Source organism: Berghia stephanieae, chromosome 1 (assembly GCF_034508935.2).
Source record: "Berghia stephanieae isolate SIO BIC M18660-M18661 chromosome 1, UCSD_Bste_1.3, whole genome shotgun sequence".
Classification (NCBI taxonomy): domain Eukaryota; kingdom Metazoa; phylum Mollusca; class Gastropoda; order Nudibranchia; family Aeolidiidae; genus Berghia; species Berghia stephanieae.
The window spans coordinates 140,723,783-140,736,093 of NC_088360.1; the positions used below are offsets into that span (position 1 = coordinate 140,723,783).

General features: G+C 36.9%; 1 protein-coding gene across 1 annotated transcript in view; it reads right to left on the bottom strand.

Moving 5' to 3' along the window:
* The window catches only part of LOC144965677 (GDP-D-glucose phosphorylase 1-like), a 47,830-nt gene extending 40,829 nt beyond the window's left edge, over positions 1–7,001 (bottom strand). Inside the window, exon 1 of the mRNA XM_078901262.1 lies at positions 6,574–7,001. The gene's annotated coding sequence lies outside the window, so the exon portion shown is untranslated. The remainder of the gene's footprint in view (positions 1–6,573) is intronic.
* Between the last annotated feature and the right edge of the window lie 5,310 nt (positions 7,002–12,311).

Genomic DNA, 12,311 nt, shown 5'->3' on the forward strand with positions numbered 1-12,311 from the left:
TCAAAAAAAGACAAATTAAAAACAAAGTTTACTTAATCTTAGGCTTTCGCCAATAATTCATACAATACAATTAAGACAAATTAAATAATGCTACCAATCTCTCCTCATGCATTCGTTAGACTATAACAATAACGACCGTGTTATCTTTACTCCTTACCCAACCAACCCCTAGCTTCCCGATTCTTCATCGCGAACTATTATGTATGTATTAGCTTCAGGACGGGCAAGTACGGAATCTGCCCACCCTTCCTTTAAACGTCTTTATTTCCTCTATAACTTAGAATTCAACTCTCTCCTTTCTCAGAAGAGTATTTCTCGTATACTAATTCAATTTTTGAGTAAACCAAAATGGTGGGGGTTGTATTTTATATATTTATTTAGTCGTGACTTCTGAATAAAAGTGTTTTATTAGAGGGAATGCAATAGAAAATACATTGTTTTGCAAAAATATTTAGTCTGGCAATAAAAATACAGCGGTAATTACTTTAAGAATTTTTTTTTAAAAAGGAACAAATTAATTTGTTTAAAAAAAAAACAAAACAAAAAAACAAAACAAACAAACAAATAAGACAACAATTTAAATAAATGAATTTTGAGAAGCACTAAAGAAAACGAGAAAAAAAGAGATAATTTAAATGGATAAACAAATATATTAAAACAACACAAGTTAATACTAACTTGATATAATATTAGTAAATTGATACATTTAATTCAATACTGGAACCTTCCAAATGTTATTACATCAATGGTACCAGCACAAGTAAGGCAATAAATAAAAAAAAGTTCGTTTGCCAAAATCTCTATTTGGTGCTCACTGGTTTATAAGGTGGGCTCATTTGAATTAGCCCGACCTAGAACTAGAGAGGCCAGACAGCAAAATCACCGTCAGGCGACGTGACGATGAGATGACGATGTGGGCGGAGTGGAGTGGTTGGGAAAGGGGGGGGGGGGGTGATAAAAAAGAACAGGAGCGTATCCTGGTTTATGCATTACGGGGTGCATGGTGATTCGCAATCTATCAAAAATACATACAAATTGATTTCAGTACGAAGTATCAAGTTTAAGTACTAACTTTTAAAATTATCTAATTTAAATTAGATTATTTCGGACCTGGTAATACAGCTTATAACTTGAAAAAAACAGGCTGGTATTTGCCCACCCTGCCCAATATTACCAGCCGTCCCTTAAACTGAGACTAATGTATGAATGTTCATCTGATTGACCAGTGTGTATTTTTGTTGTTTGTTGTTTTTTTTTTTTTAAGTAGACCAAGAAAATGGGAAATAAAATGATAAATAAATAAATAGATGATTTATCAAATGAATGTTGACGTGTACAGTAATATAATCGAAATGGTTCAGGATGTGACAAAATCGTGCGATAAAGGCGTGTCCGTTCTAAGCAAAAATCTGACCATTAAGGACATAGTATGACCGAATTGTTCGCATGAGTGAACATAATAATAATATGGGAGGGGGCCTAATAGTATTTGATTCCTATCTGCGTGGTAAGCATTTGAGGATCGACCAAGCAATGGGTGAATGAGTGAATTATTAGGCATCAAGAAATCTTCGTCATAGACCTTTGGATGGACACGGACCAAGCAGCCCACGCATGGATGAAAGAAATGAAGAAAATAAAAAGCCTTCCAAAAGAAATGAAAGAATGAATCCACTGATTGTAAAGAGTCCACGAACTAAGCAATAGTTAATTTAGTGGAAATGAATGAATGAATGAAAGAATGAATGAATGAATGAATGAATGAATGAATGAATGAATGAATGAACAAAATAATAAAATAATAAATGTTAGAAAATCAATTTAAATAAACGAATAAATGACTGAATGAAGAACGCATGGGAGAGTTAAATTGGTGATACCATCAACAACACCACCACTACAACTAATATTAACGCTGCCACCACAACCAGTAAGAGATGAAGTGAGTAGGAAAGTGCCAGAAGACAATAGAGAATAACAAATTTTCGCGGAGGTGATGGGGGTTTGAACCCGCGACCTTACTGGTACGACAACTCCGCCTGGCCGATGAAAGCGTGACTCTACCGTATGAGCTATCCACGATCAGTGTAGAGATAATTCAAAAGGACAATGAACCGTATTAACCCTTAATAAAATAAAGGTGATATGATAAAGAAATTGGTCACCCCAGCACTAAGAATATCCTTGGCATTGGCCATAACTATAACAAGAAGAATCCTTAACATAAAAATGTTTCAGATATTGAGCTCATTAATTTTACTTTTACAGTAAACTCCTATTCTAAAGACTGTTATTTTCTATTCCAGTTAAGACATATTTCGATTAAAACACAGTAAGGGGCAGCGTGGCTCAGCGGTACGGTCTTTGCTTCGTACCCGAAAGGTACCAAGTTCGATCACCCGCCGCTGCGCTGTGTGGCCTTGAGCAAGTCACCTCGCCCTAGCTCAATTTGCGGCGCCGCACTTGGCGCCTGGGTTATTCCAGTCTTCCCTGGGAATAGAACCTAGAGACAAATTTCCCCTATCGGATGAATAAAGGGAATTTTATTTTAATGTTTTTTATTTAACTGAGAATGAGAAGAAAATTATAACTTATATTACCCATTAATAGGAAACTACAATTGGAATCTTTTAAAGCACAAGCAGGTTGTCCCATAACACACGTGTATTCACTTTTTCTGACTTTGTAAATTAAAGTCTAAACCAAGGTCAGAGCTCCATGTTAATCCTAGAATGCTTTGAAGAAAAAAAAATTAATATAATTAAAAATAATAATAATAATAATAATAATAATAATAATAATAATAATAATAATAATAATAATAATAATAATAATAATAATAATAATAATAATAATAATAATAATAATGTCCTGTATAATATTAAAACAAATAAAAAATGGAGTCCAAGTAAATTTGTCAAAACCTTTTAGACATACTAGCCAGACTCGGATCAACACTTTTACAACCATCAATTCCAGTATCCTTAGACACAGCGAAACAAATAATCAAAACAAATAAGAGAGAGGAATGGATGAACAGTTGGGCAATGAGCACCACGGGTAGATGTGGTAGATGTATGTTTTCCCATATGACCACTCCTGTAAAAACTGATTGCCTGAATAAGCTCAGAAGACACCAGCAAAGCATCATCTTTCAACTAAGAACACAACCCATACAGCTCAACAACCATTTAAGCAAAGTTACAAAAGACACATCCCCTTCCCGCCCCCTATGTCAACACCCCAATCAAACAGTAACACACCACTTGCTTGAATGTCAACCTCTTGAAGATCTGAGATGCACATTCCTCCCACCAAATTCAAGCATCAGTAACACACTTTATAGTCACGTGGAACAACTACAAAAGATGTTAACTTCTACGTCATGACACAAGACCGAAGGTCTAGAGCTCAGGTGGTCGCTGGTTCGGATAAGTTAGTAAATTTGTCAAAACTTTTTTATAATGTGGGATATTTTACTTGTCTATGACTTTGAACAATTGTCTTTCAAGCGCAGATATTTACATAAAAAATGTTTATCATTACTGTTTTCTCGTTTATTTTCGACAATTTTTCATGTACGTCTATGTGGTCTAGTGGCATAACACTCATCTTTGGATCGGAGGGTCCTGGGTTTGATTCTGAAGCAGGAAATAGTTGAATCCTTGGAAAAGACTTTTACTCACATTTTCAGGTGTAAAATTAGTACCTGGCCATTAAGAGCATTGTTTCTGTCCAGAAAAAAAAAATTGTAATATAATGTTGCCTAACAGGCGTCATGTCTCGTCCTAATGTTAAGTGTTATTGTTACAACACAACACTAACTACAAAACTTGAATTGCGCAACTTTTCAGTCAGAACTGGGTGTTTGGCCCTCAGATAAAACTAATCACGATGTTTCATGTACTTTATGGCTGATCAAATACCAGACAATAAACAAAATAATTATCTTTTGGTTTAGCACTGGTATTACTTTTGAATTGTCAAAAGTGAATTGTAAAATGTTATATACAATAAATTAGTATAACAGCTTCCAAAATAAAAAACAAAACCAACAACAAGCATGGAACGCTTCGGACTCAAAAATAATTCTTCAACCAATTTTTAAAAACCCAGTAAACACGTTATTAGAAAGATCAACAGTACCGTTCATTGATTCACTTACAAAAATTTAAATAACCTTTTACTTTATTTGCTAGACTCGACATGTACATATAAGTGAACCTAAGCTAGACTCCTAAAATTGAGTGTCTTTGAAGCAACAATAAATAATTAAAAATAGCACGTATATAATGTTGCAAGTGGTTTGTTACCTTTGGTTATGAGCTACAATAATACCATTATTGCTGCTCTTTAAAAAGACAATTTTGTTTGAAGCAAATGTTTTTAAAAGAAAAAAAAAATTGGGGGGAACAAAGTTCTGAAATCATGCCAATTAAACTGTATACATTCTGAAACTAGTTAAAATTAAATAGAAATATATAATCTGTTGCAGACAAATTATATCAAATAAGCTTTTGTAATGATTAAGCCGTGTTCGAGTCAATGGCTTTGACTATGTAATAAGATATCACTAAAACTGAGACATGAATTACCACTGGATGCAACCACAGCTTCATGTAGTTCTTGTAGATTTGTGTCTATCACACAAGCTTGAGTTGGAAAAGGGATGAGCCGATGATGTACTCACACTCCAACACGGTTCCCTCAAACTCTTCAGGACATGCAAAAACGTTCGAGGAAACTGTAGTTCAAGGAAATTGTACTTTGCCAAAACGTTTGATAGGAGGGGTGGGGGCAGTGTGGTTCAGCGGTATGGTCTTTACTCCATACCCGAAAGATACCTAGTTTGAATATCCACTGAGTTATGTGGCCATCAGCAAGCCACCTCTCCCTAGCTCAATTTGTGGCGCTGTGCTACAGCTGCTGACACTGGGGTTAATTCAGTCTTCCTTCTGAATGAACCCTAGGACCAATTCCCATGGGGATGAATAAAGGGAACTTTATTATTATTTACTTTAAGATTACAAGGATGTGTTTGTGTGTGTTTATGTGTGTATGTGTCAGAGGGGGGGGGGGGGTGATTGATGTAGCAAAATATTTATTTACTGCCGTAGCCAACAATGAGCACATCATGGCATGTGGAATTGAATTTGGAAATAATGGCCAAGTGAAAAAAATAAACAGAGAGATGTCTTCTATGCAAAATGGTGATGGAGTGTGTGAGTGGCTGTGTGTGAATGCATGTGTATTATATTGCATACACAAACATGCAGTGTAGATCCACATGATGCACACATAAGTAATTGTCAATATCACAGTAAGTCATCACAGGGCGCAATTAAATAAAAACCCTTCAATTAATTCATTCTTAAAACATTGGCTAGTGAAAATAGTTTGAGGAAACCGTGTTCGAGGTAAAAAATTACTTCAAGGAAGGAATGGAATGATAAAAGGAAAAAAATCGGGACATTTGAATGAGTTTGAGGAAACCGTGTGTTCCAAGAAAATTGTGCTGGAGTGTACTACATTGCAGGATAGCAATACATAAAAATAGCTTTTCTAAGTTTCTACAGATTGAAAAGTGGGCGCTGGTTCATGGTTAAGAATGCTGCTTAAGAACTTTTTAAAAATACTGATGGTGCATGCCAGTCGTTTATTTTATTCGATTTACAATTTTTGTCATGCCGTTTATTTTTCTTCCAATCACGTCCATTTCAAATCATATTCTATGACACTTTGAAGACCAGTTTCTCAGCCTACACCAACAATTGCAGCAAAAATAATTTGGGATTTGAGATCATTGGTAAAATAGTAGTTAAGGTTAAGGTAAGGATGCACATAGTTGTTTGCTTGAATATTATGAAAAAAGGATAGCAAGATTTTACCCAAACAATAGTAAGGAAGCTCTGTAACTGTATCACTTTTAACATTAATGTAGCTGTTATTGTTATAATGAAGGCCATCCGCAGTGTCGGTTAATTAGAATATTGCTTAGGAATTACCCCCTGCTTTACAGCGCTGTACCAATCAAGTCGCTTCAACTGTACTTGTGATGTAATTTTAAGTACATTGGCTTCGTTAATAAAAAGGCCAATATAAAACTTTTTAAAAAGGCAGTGTCTACGTACACGGTAAAAGGGTACTGGTAACTGGTTTGCCGCTACAATACAAGCAAAGGATGGACCTCGCCCTGTGTGTGTGTGTGTGTGTGTGTGTGTGTGTGTGTATGTGTGTGTGTGTTATTTTTTAAAAATCAAACAATACATTAAAGGCGAGATTCAAGGTTACCATGTATGTTACTATTACCGTGTACGGTAGATCCTGAGGCTAGCTTTCCGGTTGGTAACGAAAATAAGGATACCAAGATATCTGCGATATTCCTCTTTATAATTATAACGAAGTTATGAATCTTTAATTGAACCCCCGTAAAACTTAGTAAACGCGAACGGCAATTTCCAGTCATAACTTTCTTATGGGCGAGTTGGGTAACAATTTGACTCCCGCTGATGCTGCTCACTAAACTGCCTTAAGTTACCCACTCGTTTTAAAAAAAAAAAAAAATGTGCTCACCATAAAATGTTCATTACAGTACAGTCTTCTCAATCTCAGAGTTAGTGATAGTAATAATGAATATGAGGTCGACCATTCATCAATACCATTGTGTCCACTCACTGAGTGAAACTGTACTGCTCCAATATCCAGAATAACTCACGATCAATCAATCAAACGGTAAACAAGTTAAATACACAGTCACAACGACTAATTCTCTATCAACTGCTGAGTAGTACTCCAAAGATAGGTGAAGTGAAGCAAAACCAGATGGCTATTCACAATTCTTTTAAATAAATGAAATAACTCGATTCTACAGGTTAAGTTGAGACGTCCTTCATGAAGTCTCTAACTAATGCCAATGCAAATAACACTAATAACACTCAAACACGGAAGATCAGACTCGCTTTGGGAAAGCATATTTATTTCGTTTCGAATATCACGTTTTTAATCTAGACGAGTTGACTTTTAATGACATAAAGACTAAAGAACTCTATTCTTAAACAACACACCTAGCAACGCAATAACAAGGTGCTTACGTCGTAAGTCTTAAGTGCTTGACTTATACTAATGGGTATCCGTTACAAAGAAATTATCGTGTGAAATTCCTTTGCAGCGCATGCTTTTACTATACCAAATTAATGATTCATGCACAAAAATTTGAGGGAATATCTAAGGAATAATTTGGCATCTATCTTATTTAGAAAGATTAAAGTAAAGTATTCAATTCAAATTTGCCTTCATTAAAATATAAAGAGGCTGTCTTACTCATCGTATTCTAAATATACATATTCGTGCATGGTTCTTACAATATGGATGGATCTATAATGATTTTTTAAATTATTCGCATGTTACAAACATCACGGGAGATAAAGTTTAAGATATTTGTTGAAAGATGTAATTCGTCGCTCTCACGACTTCTTGAGTCTTGAAGTCATGGGTTAAACGTGCCGCGAAGTTTGTTAGCCAGCATTTAAGCTTAATAGTCATAACATTTTTACTCAACACAAACATATAACATAGAGACGATTGAGATATTGAGAACGCTCCGATATTGCGGGTGAATATTAATTCAGAAAAGTGAGTGGAGCAGACACTTGTGTTGCTACTAACGAGAAATGAAGTGAGTAGAAAAGTGCCAGATGACAATAGAGAATAAAAACTTCGCGGCGATGGGGTCTTGGACCCACGACCCTATGGTTACGACAACTCCGCCTGGCCGCGAGAGGGTAGCTCTACAATCGAAGCTATCCACCTCTTTAAAAAAAAAAAAAGTAGTATCAAGCATCATGTCTATCTTGAACCGCTCTCCGACTTCTTGGGGTCACGGGTTCAATCAAGGCCCTCTATATAGATAGAATGCGCTTGGTTAAAAAGCTCACAATATTGCCATCCGGAAGTATAACATACAAACACACAATACTTTGTGTAACCATGAACGTTTACAGTCTGGATAATACAGTTTAGTGAGAATTACTCTTAAACTTGGATGGCAAAAAAACAATAACAAAGACCCGAGTGACGTCATCTTCGTTCTATCTATATAGAAGGCCTTGGTTCAACACAAAAACGCCCCGAAGTTTATAAGCCATCAATTAAGCTTAATAGCCATATTCCCAACATGAATATAAAAAGAGACGATTGAGAGATTGAGTAAGCTCCAATATTGGGGATGAATATTAATTCAGAAAAGTGAGTGGAGCATGAGTGAGTGCCAGAAGACAACAGAGAGAGAAAAAAAAAAGAAGAAAGATTTTATTCTCTATTGTTTTCCATCAGTACTATATGATTATACAGACAAAAGACAGAGTCAAGGAGGGTACAGCTTGATAGAAGGGAAAATACGGGTTGTAATACTCTTCAACAGTCGTAACGTCACTTCCTTCCTAATGACGCATGATAACTTAGTAACACTGGCTCTAAACTATCGGAACAATGGCGGACGCCCGTATGAAATATTTCTCCGGCGGGCATAAAAGCGTATCCATAGGAAAAAAAACCCATAAATTTGATCATTTTTTTTACTTTTACACATTCGGATCACAAGGCATATGAAAAGTTCTAGCCAGCATGAAGAATAAAAAGTAATGATTTTCTTTGTTTAGAACCAAGATGGCCGCCGTTGCCGGGCGGCGTGACATCAGACTACTGAATCCAATTAGTATTTAATCAAGTCTGTCTTTTTATGCCATGGTCCGATGTCAAATATCAATGCTACATCCTCCATAGATTTACCTAAACAGCCTCTCGGAATCAATTGGTCTAAGAATTCACCCTGCAAAGTCAAAGGTCTTGGGGATAGGTACGCGACCAAGGGAGCAGATCAAAGAAAAAGATCAGGAACTCGAAGATATAGACACTTTCTGCTATCTCGGAAGTATAATTGACAAGGATGGAGGCACGGAAGCAGAGGTGAAAGCACGATCGCATCACAGGCATGTAAAAGGAGGGTACCGATTTTCGTAAACAGGCGCATGCGTAAGCTACTCAGAATAAAATGGATGGATAGAATAAAAAATGAAGAAGTGTGGAAAAGAACACAGCAGAAACCAGTGGGAGAGGAAATAGGAAGAAGACGATGGAGGTGGATTGGACACACGCTTAGAAAGAATGACTCAACTATAACACAGAAAGTATTGGACTGGAACCCTCAGGGCAGAAGATCAAGGGGAAGGTCACGAGGAACATGGAGAAGAATTAAAGAAGCTGATATACAGATAAGTGGTAAGACCTGGAATGAGATTTTTTTAAAAAGTTAGCTCAGGATAGAGAAGGGTGGAAACTGTTTGTCTGTGGCCTATACCCTGACCCAGAGTGAAAAAGGGCAATGATGATGATGATGATGATGATGATGATGATGATATCCTCCATGGATTTACATAAAACATTCGTGCACATATTTATTTTAAAGACTGGCAACTGAATGCATTTGTGACTTAAATTTAGTATTGAATTATAATATCTTATCAGATTTACATTTAAAAATACGGAACCAACGGCATGTGTAAAAGGTCAAGATAAATACAAAATCTACAGTGTGATGATCGTCAAAATTTCACATACACACTCCCTCCCTTGGTGTGAATATTGATTCCCATCAGGCCTCCCGATTGATTTTCTTGCGAGCCGCCACTGACAATACTAACAACAAGAGATGAAGTGAGTAGGAAAGTGCCAGAAGGCAATAGAGAATAAAAATTTCGCGGCGGTGATGGAACCCGCGACCGTACTGGTACGACAACTCCGCCTGGCCGGGAAGAGCGTGACTCTACCGTATGAGCTTAGACGACAACTCCATCTGGCCGGGAACAGCGTGACTCTACCGTATGAGCTAAGCTCATGCGGTAGAGTCACGCTCTTGCCGGCCAGGAGGAGTTGTCGTACCAGTAAGGTCGCGGGTTCAAACTCCCATCACCGCCGCGAAATTTTTATTCTCTATTGTCTTCTATATTCACTTCATCTCTTGTTGACAATACTAATGCACGGCGATGATCACCAATAGAAAGTACATTGTGTATTGTGGTTAGAAGTGCTCAAGGAAACACATGATGGTCTTTTGGATTCTACAATTGGAAATAACTCAATGTTCACTTTCTTTTGGTCCTCGTCATGTATTGTAACGTCATTTTGGGGCAATGTCGGGGTTATGAGTTAAACAGAGTCTCCGATCCACTCAAATCATAGTGACCTTTCCAGTTCATGATGACTCAAGTCCAAGCTCTCAAGAAAGTGGACGATGATTTAGAAATAATACCAACAAAAAAAAAATGTTGCTGCTCGGAGCACGGAGACGTTGATAATTATGAAAATAAAAATTGAATAGAAACTCAATATGTGACCCATCGTCTCAAAACATCACTATGTCGGAACGAACCATATGCTTAAAATCCGAATTAAATGTTAAACTGGTCAAAAATATAAATTGTTGGTATTAGTACCCTAAAATATGGTATCCATTCTCCTCAATAAAACATACAAACTCAACACAAGTCTGACATTTCTGACTATAAATTCAATTTTCAACATCTGAACCATCCCGACTTAATACCGATTTGAGGCGAAGGGTCACATATAATTCACAAAGACAAAGGAAGTGGACATTTCGAGACAACAATATCTGCTCATCTCACGTTCGTCTTTGTTTGTTGTTTGTTTTGTTTGTTGTGTTTTTCGGAACTATGCATTCCCTACGCCAGTGTGTGCCCTGAGGTGGGGCGAGTTAGGGGTTCCTTTCAAAGAATATTATTTTCTTTCTTTTTTCTTTTTTTTTTTTTTTGGGGGGGGGGGGGGCGGGGGTTGTACTTCCTGGACAAATGATTAATTCTCAAAATCCACATTTTGACAACATGAGTGATTCCTGATTACATCGGACTCGATATTTTTAAAAAAAATAATAAAATAAAATAAAAAAAATCTCTGTATTCGTCCCATAGGGGAAATTTGTCTCTAGGGTCTATTCCAAGGGAAGACTGGAATAACCCAGGCGTCAGCTGCAGTGCAGAGCCGCAAATTGAGCTAAGGCGAGGCGACTTGCTCAAGGCCACGCAGCACAGCGGCGGGTGATCGAATCGGTACCTTTCGGGTACGAAGCAAAGACCGTATCACTGAGCCGCGCTGCCCCTAAATTTGATTGATTTTTTTTACAATTTTTATTTGCATAATTAGATATACCTTTATTATTTATTTTTAGGACAATATTGAAGACTTTGGGTATGAGAGTCTCTCTCCGGAAAAAACCCCCAAAAAAACAACAACAAAAAACACATGTAGTTTAATGGGAGTGATCTATATTAACTTTCCATGTGCTCGAGGTCATTGGTCACATTGCAAAATGTGCTCAAAGTGACCCACATAGTGAAAAGTGCTCACAGCTTTCGAAATATCTATTACCACGATTGGTCATTTTGTTCAGCTTGACACATGTGTATGTTTACAACTTTCATAAACAAAGCAGCGTGTTTACATTTTAAAAGAAATATCCAATCGTTGGACAGCACAAATCATGTGATTGATGACTTGAAACCTGAATATAGATAGAATGCGCTTTGCTTAGAAGATCATAATATTGCCATCCGGAAGTATAACGAACCAACACACAAAACTATGTGTAACCTTGAACGTTTATAGTCTGGTTAACACAGTTTAGTGAGAATCACTCACAAACGCGGATGGCAAAATACAATAACAAAGGCTTGAGTGACGTCAACTGCATACTATCTTATAGATAGAATGCGCTTGGCCAATGAGTTCACAACATTGCCATCCGGAAGTATAACGGACCAACACACAAACTCTGTGTAACCATGAACTTTTATAGTCTAGTTAATACAGTTTAGTGAGAACAACTCACAAACGCGAATGGCAAAATACAATAACAAAGGCCTGAGTGACGTCATCTGCATACTATCAACAGATCGCTCCCATTCGTTGGCCTGTAATAAGGGTAAATGTGACCCATCGTCTCAAAACGGTACTATGTCGGAACGAACCATATGCTTAAAATCCGAATTAAATGTTTAACTGGTCAAAAATATAAATTGTTGGCATTAGTGCCCTGAAATATGGTATCCATTCTCCTCAATAAAACATACAAACTCAACACAAGTCTGATATTTCTGATTATAAATTCAATTTTCAACATCTGAACCATCCCGTCTTAATACCGATTTGAGGCGAAGGGTCACAAATAAACACGCATTTTAAGTTGACTGCTACGTTTCTTTGCCAATGCCAAGTTCAGGCGAGGGTTAGGACAATGT